This window comes from Pan troglodytes, chromosome 8, assembly GCF_028858775.2.
Source record: "Pan troglodytes isolate AG18354 chromosome 8, NHGRI_mPanTro3-v2.0_pri, whole genome shotgun sequence".
In the NCBI taxonomy this organism is placed as follows: domain Eukaryota; kingdom Metazoa; phylum Chordata; class Mammalia; order Primates; family Hominidae; genus Pan; species Pan troglodytes.
This window is the reverse complement of record NC_072406.2, coordinates 114666141-114690764: the sequence shown is the minus strand read 5'-3', so window position 1 is coordinate 114690764 and position 24624 is coordinate 114666141. Positions and strand designations below refer to the sequence as shown.

The 24624-nt window shown below is 45.7% G+C and overlaps 1 protein-coding gene and 1 non-coding gene across 25 annotated transcripts in view; both read right to left on the bottom strand.

Annotated features, from left to right (window-relative positions):
* The window catches only part of SUFU (SUFU negative regulator of hedgehog signaling), a 126452-nt gene that overhangs the window by 41611 nt on the left and 60217 nt on the right, over window positions 1-24624 (bottom strand). The gene's annotated exons all lie outside the window — the stretch shown is intronic.
* On the bottom strand, window positions 178-284 carry LOC112204736 (U6 spliceosomal RNA). Its single transcript, XR_002938386.1, has one exon. It is a non-coding gene; the product is annotated as a U6 spliceosomal RNA (small nuclear RNA).

Here is a 24624-nt window from a genome sequence, read left to right as displayed (position 1 = left end):
ACCCCACAAGGTACTAAGTCTCTCACCAGCTCTGACTCTCATCGTGGGTGCCAAGGTGCTCTGTATGTCCAGCCTATGCATCCACAGGCTCCCTTCCATGTTTTGTCCTTACACAAATGGAAGCACACTATTCTGCAGATTTCATTTAATTATATATCTTAGACAGCACCTTTTTTTTTTAATATGGAACACTTCACGAATTTGCATGTCATCCTTGCTCAGGGGCCATACTAATCTTCTCTGTATCGTTCCAATTTTAGTATATGTGCTGCTGAAGTGAGCAAGAGATCACTTTTTTTTTTTTTTTTTTTGAGATGGAGTCTCGCTCTGTTGCCAGGCTGCAGTGCAGTGGCGCGATCTCTGCTCACTGCAACCTCCGCCTCCCGGGTTCAAGCGATTCTCCTGCCTCAGCCTCCTGAGTAGCTGGGATTACTGGCATGTGCCACCACACCTGGCTAATTTTTTGTATTTTTAGTAGAGGTGGGATTTCACGGTGTTAGCCAGGATGGCCTCGATCTCCCAACCTCGTGATCCGCCCGCCTCGGCCTCCCAAAGTGCGGGGATTACAAGTATGAGCCACGGCACCCAGCAGAGATCAATGCTTCTCAGCATATGGAGAGCTATCTCATTCTTTAAATGGCTGTTCCAGAGTTCACTATGGTCTGTCATTCATGATCTCAGAATCTCAACAGTTGAGGTATCTTTCTTCACTTTTTATCAATATTTAAGGTAAGGCAGAACACACACATACACACACAGACACACCTTTTCCATCCAAGATACGGCTTCAGTTATTGGTCCTAACCTCAATAGTGTTCATTCAGGCAGGAGAAGGAAGACTGCTTCATCTGAGATGTGATAATACAGGGGAGAGGAGAAGGCACAGCTTCAGGTAGAGCCAACTAGAAACCCCTAAATTTCCAAATTCCTGCTAGGCCCACTCTTCCCAGAATCTCTCTCCTTTTACGTAAGTGTGTTTCTACAAGCAACCTGCATGTTCTGCAAGCAAGAAACAATGCAACAGGTAAAAGGAATGAATAAGTAATTAACCCCCACCAACAACATACACAATACAAACAGTCCAGGTCCACCAGATGACTCCACTGGTAAATTCTGCCAAAGATTTAGAGAAGAATTAATATCAACTTTTTGCAAACTCTTCCAAAAAATAAAAGAAATAATTTCTAATTCATTCTATGAAACCAATATTACCATGATATGAAAAGCAAAGGTAAGACAAGAAAAAAAACAACTATAGACCAATATACTTTATGCATATACAAACAAAAATCCTCAACAAAATACCAGCAAACAGAACCCAGCAACATATAAAAAGGGTTATACAGGCCTGGTGTGGTGGCTCATGCCTGTAATCCCAGCACTTTGGGAGGCCGAGGCACGCGGATCACGAGGTCAGGAGTTTAAGACTAGCCTGGCCAACAAAGTGAAACCCCGTCTCTACTAAAAATACAAAAAATTAGCAGGGCGTGGTAGAAGGCGCCTGTAATCCCAGCTACTCGGGAGGCTGAGGCAGGAGAATCACTTGAACCTGGGAGGTGGAGGTTGCAGTGAGCAGAGATTGCGCCACTGCACTCTAGCCTGGGCGACAGTGTGAGACTCTGTACTCTGTCTCAAAAAAAAAAAAAAAAAAGAAAAAAAAAAGAAAAAGTCGGGGGGTGAGGTGGTTATACACAATGACCAAGTAGAATCTATCCCAGAAATGCAAGTTTAGTTATACACAAGAAAATCAATGTAATACAGATTATAAAAATTACTACATCATCATGTCAATAGACACAGAAAAAGCATTTGACAAGATCCTTTTCATGATAAAAAAAAAAACTCAGATTTGGAATAGATGGAACTTCCTCATCTTGATAAAGGACATTAACAAAAAACCCTACAGCTAACATCATACTTGATTAATGGTAAGTGACTGAACTAATTCCTTCTACGATCAGGAACATGACAGAGGTGCTTACTCTCACCACTTCTATTCAACACTGTATTAGAGTGCAAGCCAGGACAACTAGGCAAGAAAAAGAAGTACAAAATAAAAGGCCAGGTGTGGTGGCTCACGCTCTAATCCCAGCACTTTGGGAGGTCGAGGCAGGTGGACCACCTGAGGTCAGGAGTCTGAGACCAGCCTGACCAATATGGTGAAACCCTGTCTCTACTAAAAATACAAAAATAAGCCAGGCGTGGTGGCATGCATCTGTAGTCCCAGCTACTCGGGAGGCCAAGACAGGAGGATTGCTTGAATCTGGGAGGCAGAGGTTGCAGTGAGCCGAGATCATGCCACTGCATTCCAGCCTGGGTGACAGAGTAAGACACTGTCTCAAAAAAAAAAAAAAAAAAAAAAGAAAGAAAGAAAGAAAGAAAATACTTCCAGATTGGAAAGGAAGAAGTAAAACTGCCTCTATTCATGGATAGCATGATATTGTATACAGAAAACCTTAAGGAATGTACTAAAAATTACTAGAACTATTAAACAAGTTCAGCAAGGTTGTAGGGTACAAAAGCAATATGCAAAAGTTATTTGTATTTGTATATACTAGCAAGGAACAATCCAAAAATAAAACTAAGGCCATGCATGGTGGCTCATGCCTCTAATCCCAGCACTTTCAGAGGCCGAGGTAGGAGGATTGCTTGAGCCTGGCAGTTAGAGACCAGCCTAGGCAACAGAGCAAGAACACCCATCTCCATACACACACACACACACAAATTAGCCAGGCATGGTAGTGCACACCTGTAGCTGCAGCTATCTGGGAGGCTGGAGCAGGAGGATGGCTTGAGCCCAGAAGTTGAAGGTTGCAGTGAGCTATGATCACATCACTGCATTCCAGCCTGGGCAACAGAGTGAGACTGTGTCTCAAAAAAATAAATAAATAAATAAATAAATAAATAAACAAAATAAAAAATGAAAGTAAGAAAAACAATTCTTTCACAGTAGCATCAAATATAATACAATGCTTCATTTAACAAAGGAAATGAAAACTTATACTCTGAAAACTACAAAACATCATTGAAAGAAATTCGAGAAGACCTACATAAACGGAAAAATATCCAACATTCATGGATCGGAAGACTTAGTGTTGTTGAGATGGCAGTATCCCCAAATCCATCTACGGGTTCAGTGCAATCCCTATGAAAATGCCAGGTATCCTGTTGCAGTAATTCACAAACGGATTCAAAACTTCACGTGGAAATGCAAGACACCCAGAATAGCCAAAACATTCTTAAAGAAGACGAGCAAAGTTGAAGGTCTTAATTTTCCTGATTTCAAAACTTGCTACAAAGATATAGTCACCAAGTCAGTGCGGCACTGGCATAAGGATAGACATTTGATCAATGTAATAGAATTGAGAGGCCTGAAATAAACTCTCACATTTGTGGGCATTAACTTACTTTTCTTTTCTTTTTTTTTTTTTTGAGACAGAGTCTTGCTCTGTCGCCCAGGCTGGAGTGTAGTGGCACGATCTCAGCTCACTGCCAACTCCACCTCCCAGGTTCACGCCGTTCTCCTGCCTCAGCCTCCCGAGTAGCTGGAACTACAGGTGCCCGCCACCACGCCCAGCTAATTTTTTGTATTTTTAGTAGAGATGGGGTTTCACCATGTTAGCCAGGGTCTCGATCTCCTGACCTTGTGATCCGCGTGCCTCGGCCTCCCAAAGTGCTGGGATTACAGGCGTGAGCCACTGCGCCCAGCCTGTGGGCATTAATTTTCAACAAGGGGGCCAAAACAATTCGATAAAGGAAATAGTCTTTTCAGCAAATGCTGCTAAAAGAACTGGATACTCACACGCAAACGGATAAAGTTGGAGCTCTTTCTTATATCACAAACAAAAGTCAATTCAAAATGGATCACAGACCTAACTGTAATAGCTAAAATTATAAAACTTTTAGAAGCAAACATTGGAGTAAATCTTTTGACCTTGGATTAGGCAAAGGTTTCTTCCATACAATATCAAAAGCATAAGTAACAAAGGATAGGTAAATTAGACTTCATCAAAATTAAAACCTTTTGTGCTGGCTGGGCGCAGTGGCTCATGCCTGTAATCCCAGCACTTTGGGAGGCCGAGGTGGGCAGATCACCTGAGGTCAGGAGTTCAAGACCAGCCTGGCCAACATGGTGAAACCCCGTCTCCACTAAAAATACAAAAAAATTTGCCGGGCGTAGTGGTGGGCACCTGTAATCCCAGCTACTCGGGAGGCTATGGCAGGAGAATTGCTTGAACCCGGAAGGAGGAGGTTGCAGTGAGCCGAGATCACGCTACTGCACTCCAGCCTGGGTGACAAGACCAAGACTTCGTCTCAAAACAAAACAAAACAAAACAAAAAAAACTGTTTGTGCTGTAAACAATACCATCAAGAAAGTAAAAAGAAATGCAAAGCAAAATCACTTTTGAGATATCACTTTATACCCATTAGGGTGACTATTAATAAAAAAAAGAAAACAGAAAATAAGTGCACAAGTGTTGGTGAGGATGCAAAGAATTTGTCCGTGTGCATTGCTGGTGGAATATAAAATGAAGCAGCCACTGTGCAAAACAGTACGGCGGTTCTGCAAAAAAAATTTAAACACAGAATTACCATATGATCCAGCAAGCTCACATCTGGGTATATAGCCAAAATAACTGAAAGCACGGTCTCAAACAGATATTTGTATACCTGTGTTCACAGCAGCATTATTCACAATTGCCAGAAGGTGGAAACAACCCAAATGTCCATCAACAGATGAATGGATTAACAAAATGTAGTATTTACACACAATGGAATACTATTCAGCCATAAAAAAGAAATTCTGGCAAATGCTAAAACATGGGTGAAACTTGATACTATTACGTTAAGTGAAATAAGCTAGACACAAAAGGACAAATACTGCATGATTTCACTTACATGAAGTACCTAGGGTAGGCAGATTTATAGAGACAGAAAATAGAATGGTGGTTGTCAGAGGCTGGGGGAGAAGCGAGTGGGGAGTTATTGCTTAGTGGGTACAGAGTTTAAGTTGGGGAAGATGAAAAACTTCTAGAGATGGATGGTGGTAATGTCTGCAAAACAATGTGAATATACTTAATAATGTCACAGAACTGTACACTTAGAAATTGTTAAAATGATAAATTTTACGTTACATATATTTAATCACAATTTTTTTTTTTTTTGAGACGGAGTCTCGCTCTGTCACCCAGGCTAGAGTGCGGTGGCGTGATCTCGGCTCACTGCAAGCTCCGCCTCCCGGGTTCAGGCCATTCTCCTGCCTCAGCCTCCCGAGTAGCTGGGACTACAGGCACCCGCCAACATGCCCGGCTAATTTTTAGTATTTTTAGTAGAGACAGGGTTTCACCGTGTTAGCCAGGATGGTCTCGATCTCCTGACCTCATGATCCACCCGCCTCGGCCTCCCAAAGTGCTGGGATTACAGGCGTGAGCCACCGTGCCCAGGCTTAATCACATTTTAAAAGAAAAAACCCAGAGAATGAGAGAAAATATTTGCAAATCATATATCTAATAAGTATCCAGCATATATTAAGTATTTTGTATCCAGAATATATAAAGAGTTCTTACAACTCAATAATAAAAGATAAATAATTCAATTTAAAAATGAGCAAAGGATCTGAATATATTTCTCCAAAGAAGACATACAAATAGCTGGCCGGGCATGGTGGCTCACACCTGTAATCCCAGCACTTTGGGAGGCCAAGGCGGGCAGATCACCTGAGGTCAGAAGTTCAAGACCAGCCTGGCCAACATGGTGAAACCCCGTCTCTACTAAAAATACAAATATTAGCCAGGTGTGGTGGCATGAGCCTGTAATCCCAGCTACTAGGGAGGTTGAGACAGGAGAATTGCTTGAACCCGGAAGGCAGAGGTTGCAGTGAGCCAGGATCATGCCATTGCCTTCCAGCCTGGGCAACAGAGTGAGACTCTGTCGGAAAAAAAAAAAAAAGATATACAAATAGCTAATAAGCACATAAAAAGATCCTCAATGCCATTAACCATCAGAGGAATGCAAATCAAAACCACAATGAGGCCAGTGCAGTGGCCTCCCAAAGTGTTGGGAGGCCAAGGTGAGAGGATCGCTTGAGGCCAGGAATTTGAGACCAGCCAGGGCAACCATGGCAAAACCCCATCTCTATAAAAAACAAACAAACAAACAAAAATTAGCTGGGTGTGGTGGCCCAAGCCTGTAGTCCCAGGTACTCAGGAGGTTGAAGTGGGAGGATTGTTTGAGCCCGGGATGTGGAGGCTGCAGTGAGCTTTGGTCGCACCGTAGTATTCCAGCCTGGATGACAGACTGAGACCCTGTCTCAAAAAAGAAAAGAAAAGAAAAGAAAAAACCCACAATGAGACACCACCACTTCATATCCACTAGAATGTTTAAAACAAAAAAGATAGCAATTACAAGTATTATCTGGCAATAAAAAGGAACAAAATACTAATATATACTACAACATGAACCTTAAAGACATTATGCTAAGTGAAAAAAGCCAGTCATAATAGACCTTATATGATTCCATCCATATGGAATGTCCAGAATAGGCAAATCTATGGAAACAGATAGTAGATTAGTGGTTGTCTAGGGCTGTGACGGTTGGAGGGAATAGGGAGTGACCAATATGAGGTTCTTTTTTTATGGTGATGGTTTCACAACTGTGGATTACATGGTATGTGAATCGTATCTCAATAAATCTGTTATTAAAAAAGAAAGAATAAAGCAGGCAAAAGGAAGGAATCTTGAGGCACAGGCAAAGTAGGGGAAGCAAGGCCAAGCCTCTAAATTCCTTGTTCCCACCACCCCAGGCACAGCAGCCTGGCCTGGGAGAAACCTGACCCATAATGCTGAGACATCACAGCACTGTGTATGTCTACATGACCTGAACAATCACCTACTAACATGTTCTTTTCTACAAATGAGAAAAGGATGCTTGAGATTGCCCACAGTCTCACAGTACGTCAGTGATGATGGGCATGGCCCAACACTTTCCAAACTTTGGGCTCATCCACAACACCCATCAGCATGTTTGCCATATCTGTGCACCATCTGTACCATTACTTACCTGTATTTTTCCCCCTAAAATTGACTTGCCTTTTTTTTTTAACCTAAACAAACTTACTCTGAAAAGGCAACTTCATATCACTATACTAAATAAGGAAAATAAATGGCAAATTAGTGTTGCTTACCTCAAGTGGTAACTTCAGGATAATATAACAAAATGTTATTAATTTCTAACTGATATTGTTGCCTACCTAAAATTGTTTAAAAAATGAAATAAACAAGGGTCAAAGAGCTGTTCAAGGTTTAAAGAGTCATATAGAGCTGAGACAAAATCACCAAGACTGAGAGAGAACAAACTGGGCCGGGCATGGTGGCTCATGCCTGTAATCCTAGCATTTTGGGAGGCCCAGTGAGAGGATCTCTTGAGCCCAGGAGTTCAAAACCAGCCTGGGCAACATAGTAAGACCCCATCTTAAATAAAAAAAAAGACAAAGAGAACCAAAGAGAGAAAAGTGGCTTCACTATTCATGCTACCAGTTACCACTCTTGTGCAGTTACCAGCTGAAATCGCCTGCTGGTTTTGGCAAACCCTGGCTTAGTGGTGAACTTCGGAGTTGGGAAGGCCCTGTTTCTATTTGCCTCCATTCCTAACTGGATGTGACCCTGGGCAACTTGCCCAAACACAGTATCTAAGCCTGTTAACAGGAAATAGCGTGCCTACTCAATATGCTTTCTACTGCAGTATGTTATTACTCGTGTACTGGAATACAGTACAGATACTCTCACCCAAGTCACCAGAAAACAGGACTGGCCACAGAGCTTGTCGCTACCAGCAAGTGCCCAGTAGGTGGCACCATTGCTCCTGGTTTAAGAAACAGATGGGCCAGTTCCCTGGAGCTCTGCATCCCTATCTGATGTCTAGTCTGTAGAAACATACCCCAAACCGAACATCACACACCAGGGCCTGTTGTGGGGTGGGGAGAGGGGGGAGGGATAGCATTAGGAGATATACCTAATGTTAAATGACGAGTTAATGGGTGCAGCACACCAACATGGCACATGTATATATATGCAACAAACCTGCACGTTGTGCACATGTACCCTAAAACTTAAAGTATAATTTAAAAAAAAGAAAAAGAAACATACCCCAAACCGGGTGGGGATTTATTTAGGCTGGAAACAGGGAAAAGGCTGGAAAGATTTGGAGCCATGACCTTTGACCTTTTATTAACCAGAATTAACATGATTTTAAAATACTGTGCAAACCCAAACTGTTTGAACCAGAATGACCAAAAAGCACTTTGTGCAGGCTTAATAACTTGGGAAGGGGCTTAATTTAGGCAGCTGGGAAAGGGAGACTCTAAGGCAAGAAAAGGGAGTCGGGCCCAGGTGTTGCTCTAGGATCAACACGTTCCACCCTGAGCATGTGTGATCAGGCTTTGGCCAAAGGTACTCCTGAGTTAAAGTGGGGAGCAGAAAGTGCAACTTCCATCAGAAATGCTTGGAGAGCAGGACACTAACAGAAACTTCTAGTGAGGGGCAGGGTCTTCCGCAGCTCTGCCTGATGAAGGAACTAGACTTATGAGCTCTTCTGTGGACAAGAAATGGTCTTTCTTAACAATGAAAGAGCCCTGGTCACAGTTTTCAAGCATGGGACAAAGCCACAATGAGTTCATTCTTGAGTCCGGTCTGGTCTTTATGCCCTGGATGCTCAGCCCCATTCTGTTGGAGCCACTGTGGGGTCTCAGCACTCAGGCCCCTGCGCCCACCCTGGGAAGCTCTTGGCCCCTTCAGAGGGGCTTTCAAATGCTAATAATGTCTCAGTTAGAGGCCCAGCTGTTCAGTCCAGCGGTTACAGGAGCTGGCTTCCTCTCTCTTGCTCCCCAAGGTATCCTCATTGAAAAGTCAGGGTGAAAATCCCAGAGACCTCCACTTAAACCACACAGCAGAGGCTCCCCCGCACCCAGTGTCTGAAAGAACGTCGCCATTCCAGGTAAGGGCTGGGTAGACACTTTCTATTCCCTTCCCTCCTTGGAGCTTTGCCCCCGGGTACCAGGAGAAACCTCCCTCAGCTACCCGACTTTTATGTTGTTTGGCAAATTCACTGGAAGGGAAATACCACTCCAGGATAGCAAAAGGAGTCTCTCCCCTCCCCGCCAAAAATGCTAGTTACGGTTCTACACCTTGCTCACTTGGGAGAAAGATTTCATTCCTCCACGTCTCATTCCCCATTAACAAACAACTCCTGGGCAAGAACTCTGAAAACGTGGGGGGTGCTGAACAGGCGCACAGAATCCTACTGGCTCCTCCAATTGGCCATCACCCCACCCCCACCTCCCTGACATCCAGCTTCAGTTATGGTGGTTTGAAGTTGGACTGTCCCGGATATAATAAGCTAGCAAAATCTAGGGAGAGGGGTTGCAGAAGAAAACAGCTATTGTTTGTAAAATAGTGCTGCCTTTGAAACATAGAAGCAAATACATTCCTTGAGTTCTTACAAATACATTCTTCAAGAGTTCTTAATTCATCCTAACTCTAGACAGTGCCAGCCTGCCTCCCTTCTGTGCAAAAGTACAGGCCCCGTGATGTTCTACATAATAGCCTGGAAACTAACGCCCCAGCCCAGGGTCAGAATTAACATGCTTGGTCTGTGGAGCGGGGACTAATGTTCCCTTTGGGAGCCCAGGAGCGTGAAGCTTGGCGCTGTGAAAGCCAAATGCCCCTTTTCTCCAGGTGCTCTTCTGCGTGCTCTGAGATTATTCCGTGCTTTCCAGGGACAGAGAACAAGGGGAGGAAACGCAGCGGGACTGTGCCAGGTGTCACAGGAGTGGCTAGTCTGCAAGAGGTGTTTTTGAGAGAGCAGGAAAATGGGAGGTGACCCAAAGCAGGCTGGGAGACTCAGGTCTGTCAACTTGGAGGTCAAATATTTGACAATGGCACAGCCATCATAATCTCTCAAGAAAAAATCTCCACTCCTCTTGCATTTCTGGTGTTCACAAATCATTCTGATAACCAGGGCTTAAGTGTCTTCTGTGAACACCCGGAGCTGGTCCTAGGGGGGCTTAGCAGTTCTTTCCCAAAATGTCAGATGTGCCAGACATGTCCCCAGTAACACAGACTGCTGAGGAGGAAAGGTTCAGTTAGCCTATGCCCCATATCTGGAAGTCCCAGGATGAAGCCGACACCTGTGGGGAGACTCTGGCAACTGCCTAACCCGCCCTCCTTCCTGAGAAGGCTCAAGCTGCTACTGCTGCGGCCATGGTGGACTGCGCAGCGGAGCTGGGCCCAGAGGAGGCTTCCTCTGAGATTGGAAGACAGCTCCTTCTCAAGTCAACAGAAGGCCCACGAGCAGAAATATATTTACGGGGGCAGAACTACAGGTCCACACAGGCCTGGGAGCTTCATGACTCCCCAGTGAGAGGAGGAGAAAATCTGGAGTTTTTGTTGAACAAAACATCTCTGGCTGAGGCAGTGAAGGAAATAAAGTTCAAAGTTAGTCCTGTTGGCTTCTGCCCAGCCCAGATGCTCCTAATGGGGGCCACTCAGTCTGCCTACTGCCCCCACTGGATCTCTCTGTAAGCCCATACTAATTTCTAAAACCCATGCCTAATTTCTTCTTCTTTTTTTTTTTTTTGGAGACAGAGTCTCTCTCTGTCGCCCAGGCTGGAGTGCAATGACACAATCTCGGCTCACTGCAACCTCCACTTCCTGGGTTCAAGTGATTCTCGTGCCTCAGCCTCTCAAGTAGCTGGGACCACAGGTACACACCACCATGCCCAGCTAATTTTTGTATTTAGTAGAGATGGAGTTTTGCCATGTTGGCCAGGCTAGTCTTGAACTCCTGACCTCAAGTGATCCACCTGTCTCGGCCTCCCAAAGTGCTGGGATTACAGGTGTGAGCCACCACGCCCAGCCCAAGCCTAATTTCTAGACCAGAGAGGAGAATAGGGATGTGTGTGCCTAGTCTATTGCCAGAAATGAAAAGCCTACAAAGTTTTAGGCCACAGGGTGTAGCACAACCACAAATGACATTTCTGGAGCCCTTAGCACACCCACACAATGCTACCCTCATTTTAGGGAGGAGTAACCCCAGGCACTGTACAGAGGGCACTGCCCTCAGGAAGACACAGAGCCTCCTCCAGGCAAATTCTCCCTCAACCTAACAGTACCCACCCACCAAAGGAAGGCAGCAGATCCTCTTCTTGTCTGATCAACACTGACTTTTCCCGGTAACAGCAACTCTCCTTCCTCCAGGAATCCAAATAAAGCTGAGAGTGAGCACCTCCCTCCACTTCCCTGCCTACCCGGCTCCATACCCCCTCCCCAAGCCAAAGCCAAAGAACCTTACAGCAGAGTAATGACGCAAGACCCACACTAGGAACTAGGACAGAAACCTTGCAGCAGAGTCTTGAGACAAGGCCCACACTAGGAACTGGGACAGAAATTGAATACAATGATGTATAAACAGCGTAGGAGCAAAAAAAATAAACACGTCCTGCGTAATTCCCCTTTAACAGTGGACCTCCTGCAAGGAGAGGAAAAGATGGGATACTCCCCAGCTCAGAAGCTACAATTTGTTACAAACCAACAGAATTTCGCACCCCTGCCTTTCTCCCAACACAGTGCACAGCAGACAGATGCTCCAAAGGAAGGATAATCCCAGGAACACGGCTGACTGCTCAACAGCCCCTCTGCAGGGCTTCCAATCAAACTCCAAAGAAGGGGAAAGACAGAAACTCTCTTTAAGAAAGAAAAAACAACAAAGCAAACAAACTGGGGGGGGGGGGGGGTGCAGGGGAGGAGACCCAAAACAGATTCTCTGTACATGTGGCTGAGGAGCTCTTGGGGCTAGAAGGTAAAGTTCTTCATAGCTGGTCAAATGGCGCAGATGGTGACCAGTTGTAGAGTTTCCCAACTTGGTCATGTGGTAGAAGCAAGAATTAACCCCTACCCTCACCCACCTACCTTTTCAAAGTTCTGGATGCAGTTTTATCACTTGAAAAGTTCATTTGAGTGTTTGGTTTGAGAGCTTCCCTCAGCTAGCTCTGTCTGATATTAATTTGGCTAAATGTGGTTGCAAGACATGGAGACGGGAAATGAATACGCAGTCCCACTTGATTAAAGAAGACTGAGAGAAGACATATTTGCTCTTGCAAAACTGAAAGGAAATGTAAAGGCTATTCCTTCCAGGTTTTGCCTGGAATCAAAGGAATCGCACAGCTAGCCAAAGGAGACTCAAAACTGCTTCCCTATGCATTTTCTCCAGAACCTCCCGCTCTTCAGCTTCCTTCCTGTCCCTCAAAGCCACAATCATAAAGGCAAACAGTGAAGTGTAAGGGAAATCCCTTTATAAGCAGAGATGCTCAGTAAACTGGAATACAAGTCACAGCAGGGGAGGTGGGAGGCTGGCGGGCTGCCAGAGACCCTGCAGGTTCTCACCCCAAAGCGAGTGTAGGGGGCTGCAAACCTTTCAGAACTGGACTGATGCAGTTTCGCTAGCTAGAGATAGACTGTGGACCCGACACTCACCCTGTGCCCACATGGGCAGGGCACACAGCAGACAGCCTCATTCTCCCCCCAATGAGGGTGAGGACCCTGACTGCCCACAGAGCTCAGGAGGGTTCACCTGGCCACAGCTTGTAGCTGTCACTAGTCAAACCCCATTTACTCACCCATATATGCTATGCCCACCTGTAAAGTACACAGGTCCTTGCTTACCCCTTAGAGAGAGCCTGAAGTCCTAATCTAGCAGATGCCTTCACTTTTCTTTTTAAGCAGCTCCATCTGTTTAGACACCTGTCAGCATGAGAAGGCAGAATCTTCTGCCCACAAGCTTGTAACTGAGCAAGACCTGCCCTTGTTCCTCTCTCCTTCACCAGCACGAGGGCCTGCCACCTACACACAAGGCAGAGCCCAAGCCTCTTTGTTCTTTTTTTTTTTTTTTTTTCCTTTGAGACAGAGTCTCACTCTGTTGCCCAAACTGGAGTGCAGCGGTGCCATCTCAGCTCACTGCAACCTCTGCCTCCCAGGTTCAGGCAAGTCTCGTGCCTCAGCCTCCCGAGCAGCTGGGATTACAGGCGCGCACCATCATGTCCATCTAATTTTTTTTTTTGAAACGGAGTCTTGCTCTGTCGCCAGGCTGGAGTGCGGTGACATGATCTCAGCTCACGGCAACCTCTGCCTCACGGGTCCAAGCAGTTCTCCTGCCTCAGCCTACCGAGTACCTGGGACTATAGGCATGCGCCACCATGACCAGCTAATGTTTGTACTTTTAGTACAGACAGGGTTTCACCATGTTGGCCAGGATGTTCTCAATCTCTTGACCTTATGATCCACCCGCCTCAGCCTCCCAAAGTGCTGGGGTTACAGGTGCCACTGCACCCAGACTAATTTTTGTATTTTTAGTAGAGATGGGGTTTCACTATGTTGGCCAGGCTGGTCTCGAACTCCTGACTTCAAGTGATCCACCCATCTCGGCCTCCCAAAGTTCTGGAATTACAGGCATGAGCCATCATGCCTGGCCCCAAGCCTCTTTGTTCTTTGTTTTTTGTTTTTGTTTTTGTTTTTGAGACGGATTCTCGCTCTGTCGCCCAGGCTGGAGTGCAGTGGCGCGATCCCGAGTAGCTGGGACTACAGGCGCCCACCACCACGCCCAGCTAATTTTTTTGTATTTTTAGTAGAGACGGGGTTTCACCATGTTAGCCAGGATGGTCTCGATCTCCTGACCTCGTGATTCACCCGCCTCGGCCTCCCAAAGTACTGGGATTACAGGCATGAGCCACCAGCCTCTTTGTTCTTAAAGCCAAAGGGACTAAGGAGGTTTTAAACTCGTAGTCCTGGCCAGGCACGGTGGCTGTTTGAAACAGAGTCTTGCTCTGTCGCCCAGGCTAGAGTGCAGTGGCGCAATCTTGACTCACTGCAACCTCTGTCTCCCAGGTTCAAATGATTCTCCTGCCTTAGTCTCCCAAGTAGCTGGAATTACAGGTGTGCACCACCATGCCTGGCTAATTTTTTGTTTGTTTGTTTTGTTTGTTTGTTTGTTTTTTAGTAGAGACAGGGTTTCGGCATGTTGCCCAGGCTGGTCTTGAAATCCTGGCCTCAAGTGATCCACCCACCTCAGCCTCCCAAAGTGCTGGGATTACAGGCGTGAGCCACTGTGCCCGGCCTCCTTAAACATCAACTTTTAACCCAGAGAGAATTTTGGTTGGCCTCATCCCCAGCAATCCAAAAAAAGATAAATTAATGAAACACTAACTTCTCTTTAGCTCAGTCACTGGCCATCTTAGTGTAAGGTGAAACCGTTACTTATTAGTACTGACTATTTTTCTTCTACCAGGTCATGGGTGCAAATAGTCACCCAAAATGTATTATGTATACCCTCCTGTTCAAGACAAAATCAGATCCTCTAGTTAAGAGTCTCCTCTCTTAGCTTTATTCTCTGATATGATTTTCTTACTGTGTAACCTTGAAGAAGCCACTTAACTTCTCTGCATCTGTTTTTTCACCTACCAAAACATGATGTGATGATATACTGTACACCTTGAAGGTTTTGGTTTTTTTTTTAGAATCCAAGAAAACAAAATATGTAAAAATTGCCTTGTGTACTGAAAATACTGTACAAATTAAACAGTTGCTATTCATTTGAAAGATCTGACCACTGGAAAATATGGCCACTATTTACACAAAAAGAAATGAAGACAGAAGGATCCAGTAGCACTGAGACACAGACATAGAATCCACCCACATAGGAAGAGCAGATGGTTTCTTCGAGGAGCCACGGTTCTAATTTTCAGCTTAGGAAACTAACTCCCTTCTTCCTGCCTTAGTTTACACCAAGAAGCACAGCTATAGTACTTATGGATGTTCTCAGAAGTCACCCAGCTGGGTCAGACCTGGAGGACCTGGGAAGCATCGAGAAGAGGAAGGGGGAAGGACTTGTTTGCAAGAAACCAGACTGGAACACAGAAGAAGGGGTCACAAAAATACCGATTAGAAAACAAACAAACAAACAAAAAACTAAAAAAACCCCAGCATTAATAAATGGTCTCCTTTGGGAGGCCGAGGCAGGCGGATCACGAAGTCAGGAGTTCGAGACCAGCCTGGTCAACATGGTGAAACTCCGTCTCTACTAAAAAATATAAGAATTAGCCAGGCGTGGTGGCGTGTGCCTGTAGTCCCAGCTACTTGAGAGGCTGAGGCAAGAGAATTGCTTGAACCTGGGAGGCGGAGGTTGCAGTGAGCCGAGATTGCACCACTGCACTCCAGCCTGGGCAACAGAACAAGACTCCGTCTCAATAAATAAATAAATAAATAAATAAATATTCTCTCGGTTCGGCAATCTAGATTCCCAAATCACCAACTCCACACCCAGCGCTTAAATCCCCTCTACAAGCGCCTGGGCCAGCAACTGCCCAGACTACTAGGAAAACTTCAGGGATGGTGAGTTTACTGCCTCCCAGTGCCTATCCACATTTGGAAATTCTTCTACATCCCAATGAAGAGTTAACAGCTTTCTAGCTCTCTATTCTGAGTAACAAAAAGTCAAATCCCTTTTCCATATGGGAAGACCTCAGCTATTTTTAAATACCTGTTGTGGGTCATAGTTCAACTCCCTACATATTCCATCTCAAAGTCTTTTCGTCTTCAAACTAGAATGTTTCCAGTTACCTCACTTTTATAGTCATTCCTCATAGATGGACAGTTTTGAAAGGTTTTGCCAGTTTGAATGCCACCATTCTCTGGACACACTCTGATTGGTTTAAATCCCTTGTTGAATGTTGCACCCAGAAGGGGCTGTTGGGTCAGAGGCGGGACATGAGGCAGGCACTTACCTCTGAGTATCTGTGTAAAGAACAGCCCCTCAGCTGTCTATGTACCTGCCCAAATTTCAAAGTTTCCCTACCAATCAGATACAGGAAGGGGGTTATAGATAACCAATTTTGGGTGATTTGATTATAGGAAGAGATAGCAATAAATCATTAGTGAACCCTTTTGGTGTTCAGGCCAGACTCTTCCAGGACATTTCTACCTGCTTGGAGAGATAGAGAAGGGACTGAGTTGTGAGGGTGAACTCAGGTAGTGCAGGGCTTTCCAAGAGCCACAGAGTCTGAGTAGCCTGTGGGCCTCCAGCCTCAAAGAACTTCCTTAATGTTGGAGTACGGCCAGCTTTAAAGCTACCAAGAGTGGGAAGAGTCCTGTGTCTTATTTTACGGACTTGAAAGACTACACAGTGCTTCCTCAGTGCCTGGACTGCCAAATGGCCATGACTACAGGTGAGAACACAGTGGCAGCCGCGGCAGGGGCCACCCTGCCTAGTGGAATCACCTTCAAAAGGAGAGCTGGGCATATGTGCCAAACTGTAAAATCTGCGGACCTTGTGACCCACAATCCCACTTTAGAAACTGATCCTGAGATAATTGGACGCAGTTGCCAAGATGTTCATATATGGGCAACAATCTTATAGTGTTGTTTAAAATAGGGAAAACTGGAAACTATCTGCAAGTTCATCCAGAGGGGTCTATTTATCCTAGAGGGGCCTGTTATGTTAGTATCATACAATGAAATGCCATACAATTACAAGCACTGCTATAGATATATAGATATCTATCTATCTATCTATATATATATAGATATAGATAGATATATATATATAGATATATATATATTTTTTTTTGAGACAGTTTTGCTCTTGTCGCCCAGGCTGGAGTGCAATAGTGCAATCTTGGCTCACTGCAACCTCCGCCTCCCAGGTTCAAGTGATTCTCCTGCCTCAGCCTCCCAAGTAGCTGGGATTACAGGTGCCCGCCACCTCACCCAGATAATTTTTGTATTTTTAGCAGAGACAGGGTTTCATCACATTGGCCAGGCTGGTCTTGAACTCCTGACCTCAGGTGATCCACCTGCCTTGGCCTTCCAAAGTGCTGGGATTACAGGCGTGAGCCACTGTGCCCGGCTGAACTATAGTTACTTAGCTAGAAAGACTTCCATGACATGATGCTGTGTGAAGAAAGCATGTTAATATATACAGTACTTAGTAAAACTGCCTTTTTTTTGTATAGAGACATATCTAGAAGGATAGTAACCAAATAAAAATGGCTGTCTCAGCAGCATATTTATTTTTGTTTTCAACATATATTTATTTAAGTTACAAAGTAACATAGGCTTATTATAAGAGAGTCAAACAACAAAGAAATGTATAAAGTAAAACATGAAAATCTCTTTTCCCATCAGTCCCATTTCTCAGCTATTAACATTTGCTGTTAACATCTGATATGCAGTCTTTAAGACTTTCTTTTCAGCATGTATAATCAAAGTCATACTTTTTTTTTTTTAAGTAAAAATGAAACTCCACTCTACCCATTGTTCTGCGACAAGGTTTCTTTATGTTTTCAGTGTTGCCTGGATTTTTTTAATGTCCTTTTTGTAATTAGGAAAACAATAATGTTATATTTGTTTGGGGGAATAAAAGTGTACCAGCCAAGGACAGAAGACAATGAATGTGTGATGTGAGTGGCCCAGTAAAGAGAAGCAAAGGACAAGGTTTTCCTGTGTTCAGATCACCACGGTACTCAATACAGGAGGACCTAGACATGCCCGGTTGGCCCAGCAGGTTGATAGTGTCCTGTTCTTCCTAAATCTTCAAAGCCAAAATAGGCTGCTGGAGCTAGGCCTGGGGCTAGGGGATATTGGGCTGTAGCCTCTCCCAGAGATGCGTTCCCTGCCCAGCACAGTGCCCCAGGTATGCAGCTTCCACTGGGCCAAGCAGGACAAGGCAGAGAAGGACCCCCACTGCTGTTTCAGAGTCTACCTGCTGCATGCCAGCAAAACAACAATCCACTGCCTGAGTGTGTTGCAATCCCTCTTTAAAAGCACCCGAATTCCCTCCCTTTTCTCTTCCTCCCCTGGCTCAAGCTCCAACTGTCATCTGTCCAGAGAGAGGGCTCTGTGAGGAGTCAGAAATGCTGCTTGAACCTCATCAGAACCCTCGAGGGAGGGCCATTCTGTTCTCTTGGTCCTTGAGTCCTGGGAAGAACCTAAACAACAAGCTTGTCCTCATGTCTGCCCTGCAAGGCAAGAAGACAGGCCTGGCGGTGGAGACCCACTCCCAGGGAATCTCAAGCAGTACTGTGTATGGCTTACGGGCGCCAGTCATCTTCCACTGAGAGAGCTATGAAGAAACTGAGTAAGAAAGCAGATCACTGTATCTCATCCAAAGCTGTTCCAATAAACACATTCTCCTCAGTACCAGAGAGCATACCTTGAAGTGGTAACCTGACCACACCTGCACTTGTGGCCTAGATTGCGTCTCAGGACTCACTGTCCCCAGCCTCTGAGAAGTTCTTTTAAAAATTCAGTCATGTGGCCAGGCATGGTGGCTCAAGCCTGTAATCCCAGAAATGTGGGGGGCTGAGGCAGGCAGACGGCTTGAGTCCAGGAGTTCAAGACCAGCCTGAGTAACATGGGGAAACCCCAGCTCTACAAAAAATGAAAAAATTAGCCAGGCATGGCGGTGTGCACCTGTAGCCCCAACTACTCGGGAGGCCGAGGTGGAAGGATCACCTAAGCCCCAGGAGGTGGAGGTTGCAGTGAGCCGTGATTGCACCACCGCACTCCAGACCAGGTAACAGAACCAGACCCTGCCTCAAAAAGAAAAGAAAAGAAAAGAAAAATTTGGCTGGGCCCAGTGGCTCATACCTGTAATCCCAGCACTTTGGGAGGCCGAGGTGGATGGATCACTTGAGGTCAGGAGTTCGAGACCAGCCTGGCCAACATGGTGAAACCCTGTCTCTACTAAAAATACAAAAATTGGCTGGGCACAGTGGCTCATGCCTGTAATCCCAGCACTTTGGGAGGCCAAGGTGGGTGGATCACAAGGTCAGGAGATCGAGTCCATCCTGGCTAACATGGTGAAACCCCGTCTCTACTAAAAATACAAAAAATTAGCTGGGAGTGGTAGCAGGCGCCTGTAGTCCCAGCTACTCGGGAGGCTGAGGCAGGAGAATGGTGTGAACCTACGAGGCGGAGCTTGCAGTGAGCAGAGATCGTGCCACTACACTCCAGCCTGGGCGACAGAGCGAGACTCCATCTCAAAAAAAAAAAAAAAAAATTAGCTAGACGTGGTGGCAGACACCTGTAATCCCAGCTACTCAGGAGGCTGATATAGGAGAATTGCTTGAACCCGGGAGGCACAGGTTGCAGTGAGCCGAGATGGCGCCACTGCACTCCAGCATGGGCGACAGAGCAAGACTCCATCTCAAAAAAAAAAAAAAAAAGTTCAGTCATAGTTATGTTTTTTCTTTTCTGATAATAAAACCCATGCTGTATGCAAAAAAATATTTCAAAATGGCAAGAAAGTACAAAAAGGAAAATATCAATGACATATAACTCCATCACCCTAAGATGGCCTTTGGTGAATATTTTCACATGTGTCTGCCAGTGATCTATGTGGGCATGTACATATTGTTAACAGAATTGGAATCCAACTGTATAAAGTGTTGCAATCTGGTTTTTTCTTTTTCTTTCTTTCTTTCTTTTTTGAGACAGGGTCTCACTCTGTCACACAGGCTGGAGTGTAGTGGCACAATCTTGGTTCATGCAACCTCTAACTCCCCAGATGGGGGTCAGGTGATCCTCTCACCTCAGCTTCCCAAGTAGTTAGGAAGGACTACAGATGCACACTATCATGCCTGCCTAATTTTTGTAATTTTTGTAGAGATAGGGTTTTGCCATGTTGCCCAGACTGGTCTTGAACTCCTGGGCTCAAGCAATCGACCCACCTCCTCGGCCTCCCAAGGTGCTGAGATTACAGGCATGAGCCACTGCCCTGGCCTTTTTTTTTCTTGACAGGTTTTGGATGGGGCGCAGTGGCTCACGCCTGTAATCCCAGCACTTTGGGAGGCCGAGGCAGGCGGATCACGAGGTCAGGAGATCGAGACCATCCTGGCTAACACAGTGAAACCCCGTCTCTAATAAAAATACAAAAAATTAGCAGGGCATGGTGGTGGGCGCCTGTAATTCCAGCTACTAGGGAGGCTGAGGCAGGAGAATGGCATGAACCCGGGAGGCAGAGGTTGCAGTGAGCCGAGATTGTGTCACTGCACTCCAGCCTGAGCGACACAGCGAGACTCTGTCTCAAAAAAAAAAAAAAAAAAAAAAAGAGCCTGTTTCCTTTTCTTTTGCAATGTGCTTCTTAAACAACAACATAAATTTTTTTTTTTTTTTTTTGAGATGGAGTCGCTCTGTCACCCAGGCTGGAGTGCAGTGGCACAATCTCGGCTCACTGCAACCTCCGCCTTCCGGGTTCAAGTGATTCTCCTGCCTCAGCCTCCTGAGTAGCTGGGACTATACAGGTGCCCACCACCATGCCTGGCTAATTTTTGTACTTTTTTTTTTTTTTTTGAGACAGAGTCTCACACTATTGCCTGGGCTGGAGTGCAATGGCATAATCTCGGCTCACTGCAACCTCCGCCTCCCAAGTTCAGGCGATTCTCCTGCCTCAGCCTCCCAAGTAGCTGGGATTACAGGCGCCCGCCACCACGCCTGGTTTATTTTTTGTATTTTTTAGTAGAGACGGGGTTTCACTATGTTGGCCAGGCTGGTCTAGAACTCCTGACCCTGTGAGCCGCCCCCTTGGCCTCCCAAAGTGCTGGGATTATAGGCGTGAGCTACCGCGCCTGACCTAATTTTTGTACTTTTAATAGAGACGTGGTTTCACCATGTTGGCCCCGCTGGTCTCGAATTCCTGACCTCAGGTGATCCACCCATCTCAGCCTCCCAAAGTAATGGGGTTACAGGCGTGAGACACTGCACCCAGCCATAAATAATATTGATTGTTTCTATGTATAATGCCAGGGTCTGCATTAGGAACACTACCTATATTATGAAGTAGATATTACTATTACCTGTGTTTCACAGATGAAGTAACCAACTGTTAGAGATGTTCAATTTTGGTCCTACATGGCCCAACTAGGATTTGAACCCAGGCAACCTGCCATTTGGATTCCTGCTCTCAGCCATGTTCTTTTCCAGCCCTCTTCGCTGAACACTCTATCATGAGCAGTTTCCAGTCATCAAAGTGCTTTACCTCCTGCAGAGATGCTAGTTCTACTGTCCTAACTCTCCAGCGGCAATCTCTGCTTGCCAGTGGGCTTCACTGCCCCCTGCAGAAAGCATCCCTGAATTGCAAGTGCTAGAGACAAAAGGGCCACATTCCGCTGAAAGAGCCAACCAATTAAAACTCCACAGGGGTCCAGAGATGAGAGACCTTGTCCGAGGGTGAATTATCCTAGCTGAATGCCTGTATCAAATAGATGCTTTCGGCCAGGCGTGGTGGCTCACGCTTGTAATCCCAGCACTTTGGGAGGCCGAGGCGGGTAGATCACGAGGTCACGAGATCCAGACCATCCTGGCTAACACGGTGAAACCCCATCTCTACTAAAAATACAAAAAAAATTAGCCGTGCGTGGTGGCGGGCACCTGTAGTCCCAGCTACTCGGGAGGCTAAGGCAGGAGAATGCCGTGAACCTGGAAGGCGGAGCTTGCAGTGAGCCGAGATCGCGCCACTGCACTCCAGCCTGGGCGACAGAGCGAGACTCCGTCTCAAAAACAATAAATAGACTCTTTCTACTAAAAGTTTCAAGTCATTTAATGTAGTTCTCCAATGTAGGATACAGACCTATAGAAGCTAAAGGAACTTGCTAAAGAAAATCCTTCAGCAACACAGCAGGAGATGCATACCCCCCAACCCCAACAAACTCTAGGTACTGTAATTGATTCCTCTACCACAGGCCACAGAGCACAGGACCCAGCTAAGGCAACTCATTTCTCAGGACCTCTGAAATCTCACAGAGATGGCTACCTCTCTCCACCTGAGTTGTTATTCAGAAGTGGAAAACATTCTCTAAGTCAGTTGTCGGCCGACTTTTGCAGTGAACGGCCAGAGATAAAATATTTCAGGCTTTGAGGGCCATATCATTCTTGTTACAACTACTCAACTCCACTGCTGTGGCACAAAAGAAGCCCAGGTAATCCATGATGGGTATGGCTATGTTCCAATATAATTTTACTTATAAAAACAGGTGGTTATCAGGATTTGGCCTGCAGGCTGTACTTGCCAACCTGTGCTCTCAGGGTTTAAGTTTTCCCTAAAAATACCCAGATTTATATATTGGCTAAATCACTTAAATTTTAGGGCACAAACTCATTTCTGAGGGACTGACCTGTTTTTCTTCAGTGCAGTAGGAACACAATCTTTCAACTATTAATCTAAAATCTTAGGAAAGTGCAGAGAAATCAAGAGTTGTTTTGTCTTATAGTTGGTCAGTATTACTAACTGATAAAAGTGAAAATATTTCACAGATCCACAGCAACCAGAAAAGAGGATGAATCAGGTTGAGGCAAAGAAAATGTCAGGAAAATTAAAAAGAGTGTGAGGGAGAAAAATGATATGAATATAACCAGGCAGCTCCATTTGGCTTTAGTTAGCTGACTGGGGCAATAGGCAGCTTAGCGAAACCAGGAAACGAGAGCTTGAGGCTGGGTGCGACGGCTCATGCTTGTAACCCCAGTACTTTGGGAGGCCAAGGCGGGTGGATCACTTGACCCCAAGAGTTGGAGACCAGCGTGGCCAACATGGCGAAACCTCATCTCTACTAAAAATACAAAAATTAGCCGGGTGTAGTGGTGCACGCCTGTAATCCCAGCTACTCAGGAATCTGAGGCATGAGAACAGTATGAACCTAGGAGGTGGAGGCTGCAGTAAGCCGAGATCGCACCACTGCACTCCAGCTTGGGTGACAGAGTGAGACTCTGTCTCCAAAAAAGAGAGAGACAGCTTGACAGCTCTCATTGGTAATGATGGAGCACCTCTTTCCAGAAAGCTTTACCTGAGGAAAAGATATGAAGACCACATACATTTGGGACATGAGAGAAGAAAGCCAGGTGAGCTGTAGATGAGAAGCTGCCTGCAGCCTAGTAACATCTTACCTGGGGACGTACTCTGAGCTCCTCACTCAACCTTCCTGACTTCCTTTATTCACCTGCAGGGCAGGGAAGAGGAAGCAAAGCCTGATCTCCCTCTTGGATCTGAGAAGATAGCCCTGTGGTGTGCTGCTGAGCACAGCAATGCTGAGGCTGCTAACACCCCCAAGATAAGAGGGTCCCCTTCTTAGGCTGGAGAGCCTCAGGATAGAGCAGGCTTGAGACAGGATTCTGCTGAGTTCAAGACCCCAGGGACTGGAATGGCAGAGCTGAGAAGTATCCATGACCCTGAGGGCTGCGCTCCAACTGCTGCAGCAGCGCCTGTCCCTTCTGCGTAAGAGCCACTCTCAAAATGCAGCTAGAGTCTCAAATACTTCAAATCCAAGTACATCTTAATTTAACAAAAAAAAAAAAAAAAAAGGACTTCACTCCCCAAACTGGCCATTTCACCTTCCTCCTTAACATGCTTTCATTTTCTTTTCTTTTTTTGTTTTTTGAGGCAGGGTCTTGCTCTGTTGCCTAGGCTGGAGTGCAGTGGCATGATCCTGGCTCACTGCAGTGGCATGATCCTGGCTCACTGCAGCCTCAACCTCCCGGACTCAATCTATCCTCCCCACTCAACCTCCCAAGTATCTGGGAGTACACGTATAAGCCACCACACCCAGCCCTTAACATGCTTTCGTAGCTTTCCATTACCCTTAGAATCAAGACTCTATTGAGGCAAATGCACCATGACTTGCCTCAAGCCCAGCACTTTCCTATTCTTGCCAGGCCTCCAGCTTTTCCTGAGCCCTCGCCTCTCCCTCACCTCCCTCCAGCTACATAAGCCTTCTTTCAGTTCCTCATCTTTCCCTTTTAGTGATCTTATGGAATCAAATATTTGCTTATTTTTTCAATGTCTGTCTCTACTAGCTAAAGGCAGTGGAAAGTTTGTTCCACACAGCTTACCTAGCATTTGACAGAGCCTCTGGTGTGTCGCAGGCACTTAAATAAAATAAATATAACTGATGAAAAAGCTCCTTTTCCCCAAGTCCTCTCTCTTCATCTAAAATGGACCCTTGGCGGCTGAGAGGCTGGAGCACGCAGAGCAGGCTGGTTAGACTGTCCCTGGAGGCTTGCTCTTGCCACTCAGCAGCTACAGGAAGTTCTCCAGGGCCCATCACCTCCCTATCGCCTCATCTGAAAAGGGGCAATATGAACCAGTATCTTCCTCACCAGGCTACCCACCGCACAGGTTAAATAAGAGAAGGTAAGTACCTAAGATATTGGTGCTCAATATCTACTGTTTTGTTTTTTTGAGACGGAGTCTCACTCTGTCGCCCAGGCTAGAGTGCAATGGCACGATCTCAGCTCACTGCAACCTCCGCCTCCTAGGTTCAAGCAATTCTCATGCCTCAGCCTCCTGAGTAGCTGGGATTACAGATATGCACCATCATTCTCAGCTAATTTTTGTATTTTCAGTAGAGATGAGGTTTCACCATGTTGTCCAGCCTGGTCTTGAACTCCTGGCCTCAAGTGATCCAAATGCTTCAGCCTCCCAAAGTGCTGGGATTACAGGTGTGAGCCACCACAGCCAGCCAATACCTACTGTTTTATTTACTTACTTTTAACTATAGAAAAGCAAGTTTTGTTGTTGCTGTTGTTGTT